Source organism: Lissotriton vulgaris, chromosome 2_2, assembly GCF_964263255.1.
Source record: "Lissotriton vulgaris chromosome 2_2, aLisVul1.2, whole genome shotgun sequence".
NCBI classification, from domain to species: domain Eukaryota; kingdom Metazoa; phylum Chordata; class Amphibia; order Caudata; family Salamandridae; genus Lissotriton; species Lissotriton vulgaris.
In genome coordinates this window covers 73071022-73089519 of record NC_141688.1, presented here as the reverse complement: position 1 = coordinate 73089519, position 18498 = coordinate 73071022, and the positions used below count along the sequence as shown (strand labels likewise).

At 47.6% G+C, this 18498-nt stretch overlaps 1 protein-coding gene across 1 annotated transcript in view; it reads left to right on the top strand.

Moving 5' to 3' along the window:
• Positions 1-1253: 1253 nt before the first annotated feature.
• SNX33 (sorting nexin 33) overlaps positions 1254-18498 on the top strand; it is a 158385-nt gene continuing 141140 nt past the window's right edge. The window contains exon 1 of the mRNA XM_086959299.1: positions 1254-2442. The gene's annotated coding sequence lies outside the window, so the exon portion shown is untranslated. The remainder of the gene's footprint in view (positions 2443-18498) is intronic.

Here is an 18498-nt window from a genome sequence, read left to right as displayed (position 1 = left end):
CACGGCGCAACTGGTCAGAACAGAGAAGTCTGTGAGGTACTAGCTTCGAGCTTGGTATCCTTAAGGTGCGAGGAGGGGGGAAACAAGGGAAACACAGGGGTCCCCCTGAACTCCCCTGAACCCTGCTCAACCCCTCTGGTCTATCCACACTGCTCCCAGTCACCCCTTTGCGCTTAATCCCTTGTGGCTGGTACCTGCATCACAGTGTCCACCGGCGGTTCCACAGGGGCGGCACTGCTGTTAGTTAACTGGCTAGTTGTGGGTTGCACGCCTCTTGGCCCCCACAAGCGGCACCCTCGCTTGGACTGCAGGTGACTGTGGCTGTGCAACTCCGATTTGAGCGGCAGAAATGCTGTATAGTTAAATGCCCGGTGCACCAGGCTCACCACTCGCTGTTCTCTCCTCACCCTCCTTGGCTGCAGGTCTTATGCTGCTCTCTCCTGCGGTCTCCTGAGGTCCTGCTGCAGCTACGGGTCAACGGTCTCGGATCGACGTGGCTCGCGCAGCTCGCGGCTCTCGGCGGGTCTGCCCGCGGTTTCCCCTGTGATCCGCTCTCTGCTGCAGCTGCGGGTCTCCGGCCGCGGAAGTTTACCGCTTTTTCCGCTTTTCGCCCATCGGTTCGCAGCTCACCTCGGCTCGGCTAACGGTGGCTTGCAGAGGCCGGAGCTGGGTGGGTGGTACAGCGCGGCCGGCGGTTGCGGCTCTACTGCTCTGTTGCTCCGCTCTGCACTGTGAACTGAATGGGCGTGTCCGCTTCCTCCGCCTCTACCTCTACTCGTTAACCGTGTCACATTTGCGAAAGTTAAAACTATTGACATTGTAACTGACAAAGCTATTAATTTTGCTATTTTTCACTTCTTAGGCAGGAGAAGGAACCATACCCACAATGATGGACAGAAAGTCAGACTGTCGTCAGCACAGGACATCGCCTGAAACCCAAAGCCTCGAATCAACCCACCAAGAGGGTCGACACGTAAAGAGAATTGATGACAATGTGGATGCTTGAAGGAGTTCGCACTTCAATGACAAGTCATTTGAGCGATAAGTGGCATAAAACCGATGGAGAGGGCTGCCAGTGCTCGGGGTTACGATTTCAAAAGGGCAGGTTGTGGCTAAAACGCGTGTTAATTAACTAGTTCAATGAATAGCATCTATAATTATGTGACCGTGACCCAGATATCTAAGAAAGAGTGGCCGGTGTGCTCTGTTTCTGCCGCTGGGTGGCGCAGCGCACCTTGCAGCCGTCCCTGGAGTGGCGAGCGGCGGGGAGGAGGGAAGAGTGTTTTGTTGCTCTTGCTTCTGCCTGGTGGTGCCTGAAGGCTTTTCAAACTTTCAGGCTGGCCCTTGCGTCATGGAAAGCTCCGGGTGCATTGTGTGACACCACGGGGGCAGGCCAGCTGTGCAGGCGACGGCAGCAGGGCACCCGGGGAGGCCTGGCAGCAGGAAGAGATGGTGCAGTCTTCGTGCCATGCCGCGCGCCATGCAGGCGGCGACTGACACCAGCCGAAGGCACGGGGCACCGAGGTCCATGGGGGTGCGCGCTCCTCACCTCGCACTCTGGGACAGGAATGCCATGCCTGGCTCTGGCGCTTAATTAATTACGAGTTTGTCCGCAAGGACTGTGCTTCACTGGTAGCGACTGTCCTGCCTCCTCTGTTACTTTTATCCACCGAGGACTTTGGGCGACACTTGGAGACCTTTGCACTGTTTTGGGATCAGACACAGTCTAAAGGAAGAGACCACAACGAGTCCATGGGGAGGCGAAGTGCAGTTCAGGTTCCCGTAAAAGGGGCAAAACCTGCCCAGCCTGAGGGTATCTGAGCGACCGCCAGGGATCTCTCCCCCCCCCTGGTCGCAGCGGATCCCCGCTTGCCCTTCTCGCAGATCCCATCTCTATTCCCCAAAGGGAACTTTTGTTTGCAGTTGAATTCCTGAGGTTTTCCCAGTGCTCCCCTCCCCCTGCTCCCTTTGGACAGAAGGTCTCCGGATTGCATATTTTACTGGAGCCCTCTCACCCCCAGGGAACGCAGTGTTTCTGTTGTGGGTCCTGTTCGACTTGTTTTTCAGGACACCAACCTGCTATCAACCAAGTACAATATATTTATTCAGTTGTTTTAATATATTTTTATCACATTTGGTGGATGTTGCGAAGATCTTATGTTTCTTTCTGTCTGTTGGCGAAATACCCGTGTGCTTTTTTTGTTGTCTTTTCTTGGGAATTTTTTTCGAGAGGTGATTTAGTATTTTTTTTTCCTTCGCGTTGTTGTCGGTTTCACGTCCATGGAAACAACAAACCAGTAACCCAAGCTGCCGGTGGGATGGCACTTAACAGGTTAAACCCAGGAGCCATGTGATTGCTGTCAAACGTTTGGAAGTAACTCAAGAAGCGATTCATGAACTAAATCGGCCTGGTTTTCCGAAACGGATTCTGTCTGTTCCTTGGTGAGTTGACTTATGTACATCTCCTCTCCCTTATTTTCCCAGCGCGAGAGCTGACTTCACAATCGGCCTTCCTGGTCTGCATGTATTTTGAAGTGAGAATTTGATCAGCTTTTTTACTGTGGTTATTTGTTGTATGTACACAGCACCTTTGCATCTCAATCAGGCTCATGTCCGATTTTTTTATTTTAATTATTGTAGTTGGCATTTGATTCACGTCACCAGGTGTATATCATGGGGACAGGTTTGGACTTTAACTTGCTGATGCATTCTGGGAGTTACAGTCTCGGTGCACTTTAACTGTATACGTTGCAGTTAAATATTCGATTGCACCGGGCTGTAAAATAAAGTCGACGATTGCAAAAGTTATGCCTTAATATTTAGAAATGAGTTTGCAGAAATTGGAGCACAGGTTGTTCCATGTGGGTGGACGATGCGTTGTTATGCTCTTTGCATTCTGGCACTGGTGCAGTGCGTGCACTAGGACTGCAGTAGAACAGGTACTCACTATTCGGAATAATTGAAAAGTACAGGCACCCCCACTCCCCAGCCCGCACCTTGCGAAGTATATATATGTCAGTTCAGTTTAATGCACTGTTGTCTAACAAGAATGTCATAGCTACAACTCCCAGAACGCAAAAAACGGAGCAGGCTTACATGAGCAACACATAGATGCCATAGGGCAACCGTAGATATAGGGATAAAGATGGTGAATAGTAAAATGCAAATACCTACGATATAATGGTGCTTTAGTTTCGTAAACCCCGTGCAATCTATACAATCTAATGTAACATCGTGTAACATGTAACTATTACTTGACAAATAAAAGTAGATGAAAGATCAGGGCCTTGTAGCTACAGTGTAAACGGCGTCCGTTTTGTGTAGTCACCTGCCTTGTACATCGGATAGAGTAGACAAGCAGACATTCCCGAGAACTTATGCCACGCGCATCTAGCACAGCTGATAAATGGCTGCCCCCCTTTGACACACGACGCATCAGCTAACTGGAGCATTCTCCCCCAGAGGACCCTGTGTGTAGCCAACCTCACCCCAGAGAACCCTGTGTGTAGCCAACCTCACCCCAGAGAACCCTGTGTGTAGCCAACCTCACCCCTAGAGTACCCTGTGTGTAGCCACACTCACCCCAGAGAACCCTGTCTGTAGCCAACCTCACACCAGAGAACCCTGTGTGTAGACAACCTCACCCCAGAGAACCCTGTGCGTAGCCAATCTTACCTTCAGAGAACCCTGTGTGTAGCCAACCTCACCCCAGAGAACCATGTATGTAGCCAACCTCACCCCAAAGAACCCTGTGTGTAGCCACCCTCACCCCCAGAGAACACCTCACCCAGGAGAACCCTGTGTGTAGCCAACCTCACCCCAGAGTACCCTATGTGTAGCCAACATCACCCCAGAGAACCCTGTGTGTAGCCAACCTCCCCTTCAGAGAACCTTGTGTGTACCCAACCTCCCCCCAGAGAACCTTGTGTGTTTGCAATAGCTTAATCGCTCTCAAATGCATGACCTATTGCATTTACACCCACACTGAGCCACCCACACAAAGCCACCCCCCCACACACACAGAGCCACCCACACAGAGTCATTCACATAGAGCCACCTACACAGAGCCACCCTCACACAGACAGAGCCACCCTCACATAGAGCCAACTACAAAAAAAGCTATCCACACAGACACACACACACAGAGCCACACACACACACACAGAGCCACGTTCACAGACAGACAGACAGACAGACAGACACACACACACACACACACACACACACACACACACACACACACACACACACACACACAGCCACACACACAGCCACACACACACAGAGCCACCATTCCCCAGTACTTGGTGGCTCCCCACCCCCCACGGTAATCCCTCTCCCTCCCCAGTTGATTTTCTTAAACCTAGGGAATACAAGATTTCCACTAGTGGATGAACGCAGAAAGAGTATCAGATACTGAGGCCAATGCCTTGTTGTGCTCCGAAGGAAATGCAAAGTGCCTTAAACTGAATCCGTTTACATATAGGAAGTCAGTGTAATTGGATCAGTGCTTGAGACGTGGATTTATGTTTTGGGATGATTCCCAAGATCTATGGACACATACAAACGTAAGCAAAAAGTAAGTGTATGTGAATCATTCTGAATACAGAAATGGAAGCTATTTTGCCACCTGTTATTTATTTGCCTGTTTGAGCTCCCTGTTTTTATTTGAATACTATAGAAGAGATTCATACCCAATGTCATGTGTGAATGGACCCATCACAATCCCTTAAAGGCAGAGGCACCTAAGAGGAATATTGAACACTACAACTTTTGCAACTGACTGTGGCAGGTCCTAGGCTAATGGAAGCAAACAACTAAAAAAAGAAAAAAACACACACACACACACACAAGGTCAAAGAAATGCCAATCCTTCCAAACCATAAATGGTCAATTGCACCTTGCAGAAGTGTGCACATTTATTAGGCAAATATATCAGCCCACTTAGAATGAATGATACATACACGTATGAAGAGTGATACCCAGTTGACATACTTCTCGCTGTAGGGAAATGTAATGCCCATGAATCAATGTATAGACGACTACATCTTGGTGCATTATGATGCTTTCACAGCAAATATAAAATGAGAATGGAGAGTGTCTTATAAACTCAGAGATGAAAGGGCATAGTACAAAATGACTGCAGAACTATGCCATTAATGTTTTAGAAAAGTGTATTTAAACGTGAAGATATGGATTCAATCAACACATACCAATCATTGAATCTAGGACAAGACACACTGCATAATTCACTCAAAGGGGCACTGAACTGCATGTGTTCTCTTGATTCAACGTAATTAAACAACTTCATTTAAAAACACCAACATAATACTATTATGCACAGTCAAATACAAAGAAACTTTACTCTTGGAGGATGGTTCATCCTGCCCGAGCATTCCTAGGCAAAACCTGTTGCTCTCTGTGCAATGTTTGTGTATATTTTTCCAAAATTACATGATGTATAACAATGGCATTTTGAAAAACGCCTTCCAATTATCAAAATCGATGCTGGACTACAATTATTTCAAACAAAGTGGTGAGAAAGTGAATATATATGTCAATACTTAGGGCGTATTGCATTCCAATAAAATGTCACCTTTCTTGCAAAATGAGACAGTCACTCACATTTTTTTTCGCTTTGACGTGTGAGAAACAGTACGTAGGAACTAAGTCGTTGTAAGTCAGGGTCACCTGACGACCCTTGTCCACCTAAGCTCTGGAGCACCATGGCTGACTTTGTGGCTCCCACATTGCAGCATATCTGGAATATGTCCATCTCCTCCGGGGTGTTCCCGAAGATATGGAAACATGCCACCCTCCTCCCGTTAAAGAAAAAACCAAACGGGGATCCTACGGACCTTAGTAATCTTCGTTCGATTTCTCTGTTGGCAGCGCCGGGCAAAATGTTTGAGAAAATAATCCAGCGGCAGTTAAGTAAATTCATTGAAGAAAATAGGATATTGCATGAGACGCAATCAGGCTTTAGACCCGGCTTCAGCACTGAGACAGCACTGATTGAGGTGGCAGAGTCAGTGAGGTGGTCGATGGATTCAGGAGACTCAGTGATGCTGGTGCTCCTGGATCTGTCGGCTGTTTTTGATACGGTCGACCACGCAAGGCTGTTGAGGCGACTGGCTGAGGTAGGCATCCAGGATCAGGCGCTGGGGTGGATACAGTCGTATCTGACTCAGAGAACACAGAAGGTGGCGCTGGGGACTGTTTCTTCAACACCCAAGGTCCTCAGCTGTGGCGTCCCTCAGGGGTCGGCACTTAGCCCACTATTATTTAATATCTACCTGGCTCCACTTTTTACGTTGATTGCCAATTGGGGGGTCAAGGCAATCTCATATGCCGATGACACCCAACTGGTGTTTCCGTATTCGGAGGTGTCGGAGGCGTCCTTTTCGAGTTTCAAGGGCTGTCTCCAAGACGTTGAGTGCTGGATGAACACAAACAAATTAAAACTTAATGCAAACAAGACGGAAGTGATCTTTTTTGGCAAAGGCTCCCCTCCTCCCTCGGAACTGTGGTGGCCGGCGGAGATGGGACAGGCCCCTTCGCCTAGCCAAACGGCAAAAAATCTGGGGGTGCGGTGGGACAACAGCTTGTCCTTTGCCTCGCACATCCAGCAAGTAGTTGGCTGCTGTCTGTGTAAGTTGAGGAATCTTCGGAAGATTCTGCGACTTTTACCAGAGGGCTGCAGGAAAACAGTAATCCATGCAACAGTGACATCAAGGCTGGATTAAGCAAACGCCCTCTATCTGGGTTTACCAAAGTACCTAACTCAGCGGTTACAACTGGTCCAGAATGCGGCTGCGAGACTGCTAATGCGGATTCCTTTTAAGCATTCAGTCTCTCCACACCTTCTTTCACTTCACTGGTTACCAGTAGACAGCAGAATCAAATTTAAGGCACTCACGCTGGCCTTTAGATCTCTGTATGGCACCTGCCCGAATTACCTGAAAGCTCGGTTGCCGAAATACACCCAGGCCCGCTCTCTCCACTCCAACTGCCGCGTTCAGCTTGCAGTTCCACGAGCAAAAAGGCTCGGTTGGGAGGACGATCTTTCTCGGCCAATGTGACGGCACTATGGAACACCCTGCCCCCAGCGCTTCAGCAGGCCCCCTCCGAGCCCTGCTTTAAGCAGATGCTGAAGACCTGGCTCTTCACCCAACCGCGCTAGGCGCTTAATTCTGGTCCTTGTTCTTCTAGCGCCGGGACACCTCCATGTGAGGTAGCTGTTCGCGCTTTATAAAACGCTGTATTATTAGTATTATTATTATTATTTAGGTTGCAACGCGATGCTATGAACAAGTCGTTTAGGTGATGGCATGTCACTTTTGGGGTCCAAGGCGCCTCGTCTTCGCACATCGTTACGTGTTTGGTGTTTACTTGCTAAGGTGACAGGGTGAACAACTAACTGTTTGTCACACAAGTAACTGCTGAAAATCCAATAACCTTCCAGCTATTCGAGTAACTCGCACCTCGCGCCCTTGAACTCTCGACCTCGCGCCAAACTGCCCCCTGGACAATAAAGGACTCTGTGGCGCTGCTAAATGAAGGCGATGTGTCTGCAGTGCTCGAGGACTTGGGCAAACAAGGCGCTGCAGTGTTATTGCAGGATACAAAGGCTCACCAGAGCCAACCCTCAGACAGGCAATGTTTTCAAGCAACGCCAGCCCACCTGCCGCACCACTGAAAGGCGAAGCACAGCCTCCATGTTTCACAGACAATCACATCATCATGCGACCATGTACTAGGGCATCACCCTGTGACTGCATGCGTTTATCACATTTGGTGGCGGGAAATCTCACATTGATTGTCAGCAGCGGGTACCAGGGGGACGAATGCCCGCCCCGATTCCAAACCACAGCTGAGTTACATGCAATGCAGCAGCACCCCTTCCCAAAAACAAACGAAGACCTCTTACCTCTGAGGTTTTTGGGGTGTATCTGTTTTGTCCGAGGCATGGTCCCCACTCACACCTGTCAAAGCTGCTTCTCTCGCCTCAAAAATGGAGACCAACCCTGGACGTGCGGAGCCTCCATGAAGCCACCAAGTTCATCAACTAATCCAGCAGATGAATCGGCGGGGGGAGGGTGAAATAAAGCACACAGAGAAAACACGGTCGCATATCTGTAGCCCACATGTGTTCAGAGATCTATTCTTCTGAGGCAAGCAGTGCCTGGTATTAACACCCATACCGTCCGAGGAATTGGGGCAAAGGGGGAACAGACGTGCAACACACCCACGCACCTCCAGAGCAGTGCAAAACAAACCAGCATCATCGCCCCCTCCCTCGCCCTCCGCACACACACACTGCATATCTCGTAGGTTGGACCATTCATGATTTTATGAATCACACGCGATGTGCCACATCCCACAAACCTGCCTGCCTCGTTCTAGCTGGATCCCTGTTCCTCCTATTGCATCGGCAGTGGCACAAAAAAAACAATGGAGAGAGCCGCAGAAAAAGAGGGCATTAAATCATGATATGCGTGCCAGGGGTACACCCCCTACTCTCTCCCTCCACCCAGGTATAATCAGTGGAAATGAACGATCAACAGCCGCTCACCCCAAAATAGAAAAGAAAGGCTCATTGACAGTCGAGGGGTGGTCTGAAACCGTAACAGCAACCCAAGGGGATTTCAGTCACTTGTTCGGTGCATGTTTATTTGGAACGTTTCGTGGTGTGTTACACTGGCTGTCCCACGTTATTGTGGTGTATGCAAGCAAAAGCGCATTAATGGCCAGTACCCAGAAAAACAAATCCCGCTGGGGGTGATATTTTAGGAGGGGTGAGAAAACAAATTATCCTCTCAAAAAAAACAAGAAACAAGAAAAAACGGCACAAAAAAAATGGCGGCCGCAAACATCCAAAAATTTCGGATTCCGGGGCGTGTTTTTGGCGTTCTGAGTGACGGATGACGTCACAGTCGAAAGAACGCAAAAAAACAGGCCCCTGAATCCGAAAGAGACAGGGCTTGACCGGAGTGATGCCCCTCTCCTCCAATGGCTGGCCTCCGTTTAGGAAGCCAGCCAATGGATGAGAGAGGCGGGTTCAAGCCCCCATACTCAAAATCATTAAATCTCCTCCCGGAGACTGCGCAAGCGCAGCCTTCAGTCCTCGACCTAAAAAACTAAGGCTGGATAAAAAACTGGGAGGATTAAACCTAGCAGACTTTAGAACCTTCCAAACTGCATTCCTAGCAAAACAAGGGGCCTGCTGGATGTCATCCCCTCAAGGATACACATCGGTATGGCTACTAGTCGAGCGAGCAATAATAAACAACATCAACCCGCTGGTGCTGCTAACAGCTAACAAACACACTCACGCCTCCAGCCCAATCTTCAAAAACACAAACATTGCCCTACTTAAAATAGACAAGAAACTGGAGAACAGCATAAAGAACTCAAAATGGGAGTCTCTTTTAGCCAACAGCAAGATCAAATACAAAGGGAAATGTAAAGAACTCAAAATGGGAGTCTCTTTGGGCCAACAGCAAGATCAAATACAAAGGGAAATGTAAAGAACTCAAAATGGGAGTCTCTTTGGGCCAACAGCAAGATCAAATACAAAGGGAAATGTAAAGAACTCAAAATGGGAGTCTCTTTGGGCCAACAGCAAGATCAAATACAAAGGGAAATGTAAAGAACTCAAAATGGGAGTCTCTTTGGGCCAACAGCAAGATCAAATACAAAGGGAAATACCTAACCCTTGACACATGGATGGAGAAAGGCAGCCCAACTAGAGGAAGAGGGCCACCCCATCACGTTTGCCACACTGAAAGATAAACATAATCTACTTGACATTGATTTCTACAACTTCCTAAAAATCAAATTGCCCCAACCAAAGACAAACTATCATCGCCCAACCCGTCAATTATAGAGTATATGGCGAAAATCAACAGACTAGGTCATCAGGTATCGCACCTCTACAAACTTTTACGCCCAAACTCCACCAAACTTAACAATAAGTCAACTAACTATTGGGTAAAACAAGGCAATATCTCACTTAATGAGCAAGAGCTGGCTTTGTTGTGGACCTCCCCCTCACAAAATAAAATCTCGCCGGTACTATCAAAACAACACTTCGGTTACGCCACAAGGCTTTCTGGATGCCCGCTCGATTAGCTTCGCTAGGCCTCAGGGAAAACGATCTATGCTGGAACTGCGGCAAGGAGAAGGGGGATCTAGCACATCTTATCTTCTACTGCCCAAAACTCAAAACGTTCTGGGAGAAAATCTTTGATTTCATAAAAAATCTCTTCCCTCAACACCGCATTTATGACCACAAGGCTTGCTTCACTGCATGACAGGGATCTGCTTGACCTCTAATTGACCGCGGCAGTGAAACTGGTCCTGTCCAACTGGAAGGATACAGCTAGGACTTCATACAAAGGCTGGGTCAACTGGGTGACGTACCTCAGAGGCGCAGTTACCATTGCCCTGCAAAACTCACCATGGACACCAGCTACTAGGGGGATGTAGAAGTCACTCGACACGTATCTAGACTCCTACGAACCCCCGTGAAGCCACTCGTGCACCCCAGGGGGGTGTCGATTTTCAACCAAGGCTACAAACCGGACTAGACTCACTGCTATAGAACCCTTCCTGTATCCTATCTCCACCCTTTCTTTCCTATCCTCTCTCTTTCTATCATCTTGTGCCTAATTTCCCAGCAAGTCAGTGTAGAGGGGTTAAGCTAAACATGTATACCAAAGTACCTGTAATTACTGCAACACCAACCATGTTTGGCTGGAACCTCGTAACGGAAATGCTAATGTACTTGTTTATAAAAATTAATAAAATACTTTGAAAAAAAGAAGTCACAGATATTTTAGTGTTTACGATTTACGATATTTTTTATGGCTAAAAAACTGTTACAGTGTTAACATTTCATCTGAATAGAATAAGTTGTGATTCTATCAAGAAAGTTTGACTTCTTATTGGTCTATGTGTTGAAGATGGCATAGAGAGCGGACTGGCATGACTAGCTATAAAACAGTACAATGTTAGTGCATCATTTTACTCCTTTTTCACAGGCAAATTATCTTTCCCCTTTAGAAACACAAAAGGAATGCATTCTAACTTTGTACGTATTTATACCTCTTTGCTATGCAATCTTTTTTCCTCCTCAAGTCATCTTATTTGTGAGGCATATTGGGTCCTGTTCAGGAGGCCCTTTAGCGGGAAACAAACTTTACAGCGCAACTTTTACAACGTACTACCATTACAACGCAGTCATTACATCGCAACATCTATTACATTGCATGCCATTACAACGCAACCATTACATCACATGTCATTACAACACATGTCATTACAACGTATGTCATTACAACGCATGTCATTACAACGCTTACCATTACAACACATACCATTACAACGCATACCATTACAATGCATAGTACCCTTACACTATCCAAAACTTACCCTACTGTTGCACCCCCTGGAGTTAGAATAGTAATTTGTACCCCTACACTATCCAACACTTACCCTACTGTTGCACCCCCTGGAGTTAGAATTGTATTTTTTACCCTTACACTATCCAACACTTACCCTACTGTTGCACCCCCTGGAGTTAGAATAGTAATTTTTACCCCTATACTATCCAATACTTACCATACATGCAATGTAATGGTATGCGTTGTAAAGGTAGTATGCGTTGTAATGAAATGCGTTATAAAGGTAGTTTTAGACAATTTGTTGTAATGGCATGCGTTGTAATGGAATGCGCTGTAAAGGATGTTGCGTTGTGAAAAATGCATTGTAAAGGCGTGTGTTGTAAAAGTATGCGTTGTAACGTCATACAACCCTTTTAGCTCTAGTGTCCAATTCTAGAAATAGTTCTGGAGTGTAATGGCCAGTTCTGGAGGCCTCATCGGGAGCTTTGTGGCAGATCCAGAGATCGTATCTGGAGTACAGTGTCCGTTTTTGGAGGTCAACCCAGGAGTATTGTGTCCAGATTTGCAGGCCTTTTTCTCGACATTGTCTGCAGTAGCTGATTTTGCTTCCTGGATTTCTGCATCCGTTTATGGAGGCTGCATCTTCAAAAAGAGAGAATACAGTGATCCTGCGGAACCCGCAGGCTTGCAGCTCTCCTCATCTCATTGTGGTCTTTACATTGGTTTGTGTGGCATAGAAGGACACGGTAGCCTCCAGTCAGTAGGATTGAGTGCCTCAAGTAAATGGCGGGTGCGGCATCCCTTTGTGTCCCTTCCATGTCCAGTGGGATCTGTGCTCTGGAGTCTGTTCTATGGACTTGAATACTTCACAATCCAAAATGGCTGACAGCGTATGGGCGTCACATATTCAGCCTGCATATTGACAGCAGTAAAGCTTGGTTAAGGGCTCATCAGGATGTGGAGCAGAAGTGTACTGGCCCTACCGACCTGTAACCTGCAGTAAGAAGATGGTACATCTGGAGTCTGCCTTCGTGCGTAGGTCCCATTGGCTCAAGATTCTTGCTATCCATTTCTGCCCTCGCTTTTTGGTGATTTGCAGGTTTCTTAGCAGGTCATGGGTAAACATTAGTAATATCCACCAGTTGGAAATGGCTTGGGCTTCGTGAGGAATAAGAGTCCTAAGTTGTGACAAAAGGATCAGGAAGAACAGTGCCTCCAGAGGAGTTTTGTTTGGGCTTCCCACCATAGATTTGGGAAGAGTGATGGGCCAGCTGGGGCCAGGCCATGCTTGCGGTCCTTGTGCCTCACTATTGGAAAAGAAAGCCTGCAGAGAAGTAGGAGCCATAGGTGCCAGTCGCCAGCAAGGATCTGTAAGAGACATCACCTAGCACAATGTACACCCTTAGCAAATGTATTAGCCAAACACAATGCATAAACAGTGTTTACTCCTCTTAGAAAGAGAAAGATCAATGGTTAGGTACAAGATACGAGCACACAGTACAAGAAGCACAACCTGTGCATCTTCTTGCTACTTGGGTTTCTCCTCTTCATCTTCATCTGACAAAATCCCACCCAACCCCACCGCTCTTACCTGTATGGGCCACTGCTGCACTATCCTATCACTCATACAAAAACTGGGAGAGGGTGTGGTGCTCCCTCCATTCCTTGGAGCCTGACTATGAGACAGAAGAGTTATCTCTCCCTCTTGAGGTTCACCTCTGGACTCACCATTGTGAACATCTGAAGGAACCGCACTGGGGGTTCCTCGGAACCATGGAGTATCACAAAAGGTGACGAGGATGAGCCTGGAGCTGTTGCGAGAAGAAGCCCTCCACCGAGCCCACAGCTGCATGTTTCATGAGAGGAGTTTAAATTAAGAACCCGCTCTGTCTGAAGTCAAGACCTTGGTTCTCTTCACTTCCTCACTGCACCACCTTCTCCTAAAACCATGTACCATTTGGTTGTTCGTCTCTGGGCTGGCAACAGGCGGTTTATTTAATTTTCCCTCATGGCCGTCTGTCGAATCCATTGAAAAATAACTAGGACCCCCTGTTGAATTAATTTGGCAGCCCGGCTCTACTGCTCTTGCCTGCACAGTCTGATCCTGGGATAGTGTGAGCCCAGAGGAAGGATGAATCAAGGAGGTTTCTCACTTCAGGAAAGGGTCTCGACTGGACACCAATGAAGACCCACCTCCAGCAGGTTTTCACATCCTCCCACAGTGCAACGTAAGGGAGCTCTGGCGAGTATTCCACCCCTAGGCCAATGTAACTCTGCCAGGCACACCCCTCAGTAACCCCTAGTCGCAGACCACCTCTAGGGCCAGGGTTGTTGTGGAAGCCCCTGTAACGCCCAAGTGTGTGCTGCTTGGAAACCTGTGAGCTGGAAAGCGAAGTCAGCATCTGGACCTTGTCATGGTGGACAAAGACAATAGGCACATCACTGTCACCAGCGAAAGGAAGGGCTGCTGCTTTCTGAAGAGAACCATTAGGGAGTGAGATGCCACCAAGAAGTTGGATGCCTTAAGGAATAGGAAATAGGGGGGTGGGGTTCCAAAACTCAGGATGCCCATAAGGAGGATTGGGGTATGTGGAGTGCTAGGGGGCGAATTGGAAATTGTTGAGCAAAGCAAGGCTGTTTGGATCACGTAGAGGAGGGCCACAAGGCCGAGGAACCTCAGTGGTGAATGTGAAGAGCTACACAGGCGGTGCTGCAGCAATGGATCGAAGCGCAAGGGGCTGCAGAATCCAAACTTGTGTGTGCTAGCATGTAAATATAAAGATAAGTGGGGGATCGAGAGATATGATGGGAATATTCAAAGCCCTAGAAGGGTTAAACACAGGGGAAAATGTTTTTAAAGAGAAGAATGTTTCTAGAACTTGTGATCAACCGGAAATAAGGAAGTTCAAGAGCAGCATTAAAAATATGACCCTAACTGCAAGGAACAGCCTCCCAGCAGAACTGACCGGATAAAGGGCCTGGGGAATAACGAGGTAGAACAGTATGGGTGTGTACCGCAGAATAAGGCTAAAGACAAAAGGCATGGGAGAGACCAGACTGAAATGGCCCGCACTACACTCCAAGTCTGTTTCAGCAATGTCTGTTTTACTAAAGAGAGGCAATGCTGACAGTGACATCATGGCTGAAGCGGATGAACATCCTGCTCGGCCCGGAGCCTGCATTCTGGGAATCCGCCCTGCTCCCTCAAGGACTTCTCGCCGCTGATTTTGGCTTCGACCTCTGAGGAGGTGTTGTTTCTTGGCAGAGAGGGATCAGTGAAGGCCGGAGTGGAAGGCCGTACTCTGGGCATGGACCCTGGCAGCAGGGGAATTCCAAAGTGTCCTTCATCTGCCAGGAGTTGACAAATGCATTGTCAACATTTAGTTCCACATTTGGTTCACTGGGGATGGTGGCAACACTTGTTATGTACTATAAATGGTGTGATGCGGCCTTCACTGAATCACAAGTTCTGAGGGTATAGTTGTGCTCCCGGCATCCATTCCCTTTCTACAGTGCCTCTATAGAGTCTGACACGGTCCACCACTTGGTAAAGTTGTCACTTCCTGTGCTTACAATGTCTTCAAGGGTATTTCGTCCACTGGCCAAGCTGAATGGGCAGCAAAGGAAATTCATTCCTGATCTGCCCCATCTCTGTGAGTGAATTGTACTCTTGATGATACCGCCTCTTCATTTTTATCCCTTTCTAAACATTTGTGTAAGAAATCTTTGCGCTGGGTAAAGATAGAATTCTTTTTTGTGGACTTTATGAATTGGAACATAAGTGGCCCCATCCTTTGCCAGCACTTTGAATCAAATGTGTCCAGTATATCCAATGTTCATTTTCAGTTGTCTTGGACAACATTGTTGGAATATTTGTCAGTAATCGACACTAGGGAGTCCAACCCTGGCTCCTATCAGTCTTCACTATTTGAGACAACCTCAAACCTGTCTTTCCCAAACTGGACTTCAAGTCCACTTGAATGTGGGAACGCCCTACACACCAGTCTAATTAAGTTGCGGCTAGATCGCTTTAAAACTATCCTTCATTTTGCCAGCGACGGATAACAAACGCCATCAAATAAGACTGTGTCACACTATTTCTCGAACTCCTCAAATTGCTTACTCCCGCAATTCGCTCTACCTTTAACAGATCACTTCTCACATACAAGGCCAAATACTTCATTACTCTAGTGTACGTCCTACATAAGTTGGAATTAGTCTGGAAATCCAGAGCTCAAAAAGTACACCCACATTACTCCTAGGGACACGCCACTTCAAGATAAAACCCAGGTAAACATGAATTGCAAGGCACTGACCAATAATTGGAAGCCTCTTTCCACTTATATTGAAATTAAGCCATTCCTTCAATTCTTAGCCGAAAGATCAAATATCAAATATGCCCCAGTCTGTTACACCCTGACAGATTTATGAATCTTTCACAGTGATTACTTCTTAAATACGTTTTGTATTTTTTTGACATGTATCTATTAATGCATATGCTATAATACACTGTTGTCTTTGTAATTATAGATGTACTCATTTCAGTCTTGTCTTACTAATGTATATACAGGTTTGTCACTATCAACTCAATAAGTAAATATACATGCCCTACACTTTACCCACTGCTGTAAAGTACTCTGCAATCCCATAGGTTAAATAAAGGTGAACCCGTGTCAGGAAGGTAACAACTAATCTTTATCAATGAAAAAGAAAAACATTCAAAGTGGCTCTCTCAATTCAGGTACACCTAGACACACTCTGCCGTCCTATATAGAGTGCCCGGCAGTATTCTTTTTTTTTTTTTTTTTTTTTAAACCTTAATTATATCGTTCAGCAACAATTACAGAAGTAGCCCTACAACCACAGGGGCCGGTCACCACATGTAGGCAATATGTATCAGAAGGTTCAATAACACAGCTCTTCAGCCGGCAACCCTGAGGTCCGGCAGCGATAAAGGATATACGGTGCATTGAAAACAGTACAGATCGATGATATTCATAAGGTTTCATTTTACATTTAACACCCCCTCCACCCCCCCAGAGACAAGATAAAGAAGAAGATACAGGATATCCGGAGCCACACAGTCGAAGGTATAATAAAGGCGGGTAGGTGTAGGAGGATAGTCACGGACCAACTTAAAAGAAACAGTAAAGACGCAAGCGCTAGTAAGCTCAATGAGGGTGAAGAACAAAACAACCGATCTCTGATCGTAGCCGCCCACCCCAGACCCCGCCCACTTGTATACTTCAGGATGAAACAGAAAGTACTGCTACCGGACACTGCAAGAAGAAAAAAGGCGACCATAGAACAAAACAAAGGCAAAATAACAAACTCCCCACTCACCCCCCACCCTGCACCCCTGCAATGGCTACGGCCTACCCCACTAGCAGCGTGCCTGTCGCCCAGAAGAATACCCTAAAAAGAGAGAAAGAAAGAAAAAGGGGCCATAGAACAAAACAAAGGCAAAATAACAACCCCGCCCTGCCCCCCACCCTGCACCCCTGCAATGGCTACGGCCTAACCCACTAGCAGCGTGCCTGTCGCCCAGAAACATCCCTAAAAGGAAGGAGAAGCGGAGGAGGAGAGACAAAAACACACTCCCGGACTCCCTTAGCCCCCACCAGATGCGACCACCCCGAAACACGGTCAAAATAGAATGCAGCGAAATATACAATCAATCCGGGGAAGTATGATACACACCACACGACTCCCGTATATTACAGGTCACAATCCCAGCAGCAAATTAAATTATTTAGCCGAACCTTAAAAAAAACCCAAGTTAACCCTGGCCGGTACGATTCTTCACTAGAGCACTTATAACCCAGACCACAAGAACAGTGAGAGAAGCAGAGCTTTCATAAAAGTTCAAGTCAGTACGAGCGAATCGAAGAAAGGATAAAAGTTAACGATATCCACAGAGCAAATGAGAAAAAGCGTGGAAGGATAATGAAACTCTCCGATAGCCACTGGTGACCTTGTTGAGGCATTCAAGGTTGTCCATAGCGATGTTCAGCGGGATATGGCACAAGCAGGGGAAGCTAACAATGTTCACGGGAGCGCGATCTATCCTGTAGGGATCAGCAGCACACACGGAATCCGGCTTCCGCACAGGGTCCTCAAAGTTCAGCATACAATGTTCCATGGGTATTACAGCTGGCTGAGATGATGCCGAAAAGTCGCCGTCCGGTCTCCGGCAGAGATTGCCCACTGTTGCCGACAGTGCCTGGTAGTTGACGATGATCTGCGAATGGAGCGCTCCAATGGCCGCCATTACGGCATGTAGCGGTGGCGTGCCTTCTGTCCCCTCCATCTCCTCTCGCGAAGCGACAGAGCAGGATATAAACCCCGGAGGTCGACTACTCCCGGGTAGCAGGCACAACTGGAGCAGATAACAACAATGGGCGCCCTCACCTCACGATTTCTACACCTCCGCCGCTGGTCAGGGCTCCCGTCCGTCACCCCCGGGAGGCTTACGGTGTCTCCGGGCGTCGGATACAGGGCCGCAGCAACCGAAGAGTCACTCTGCAGCGTCTGCGGTGTAGACAGGATACTCAATCGCTGTTAAAAACAAGTAAAGTGTGTCTCCGTTCGGGAGACCGGACGAAGCCCAAAGTCCACAACCGATGTTGTTTAACTCCAGCCCTGATGGGTTGGAAATCGAGGCTCCGGCTTCCACGCTGAGTTAGGCCGAGAATTAAACATGGCGTATCTTCGTCACCTGATGAGTTAAAAAGTTCGGGATTGCACCTTCAGAGTCAGTCACTCCTTGTGTACACGGGAGTCCGGTGTAGAAACAGGATAACTTGCAGGATATACGAGCTGCTGGCGGAGGTCGGCGGAGCCGGGAGCTTATGCGGCCATCTTGCTTGCTAGCGTAGCTCCTCCCCTTTGCCCGGCAGTATTCTGGTTTGGTTGTCTATCCCAATTCTGCTTTGAGAAGAAGGGAACTCAAGGATGGTGGGGGATAACACTGTAATTTTGTTGTTTGAGCCACGCCACCTCTCTCCTTTCTCCATCTTTACTAGTTGATGATATTCCAAAGCAACGTATAGCTCTGGAGTCTGTCTAGAAGGATGTTTTGATACCTGTG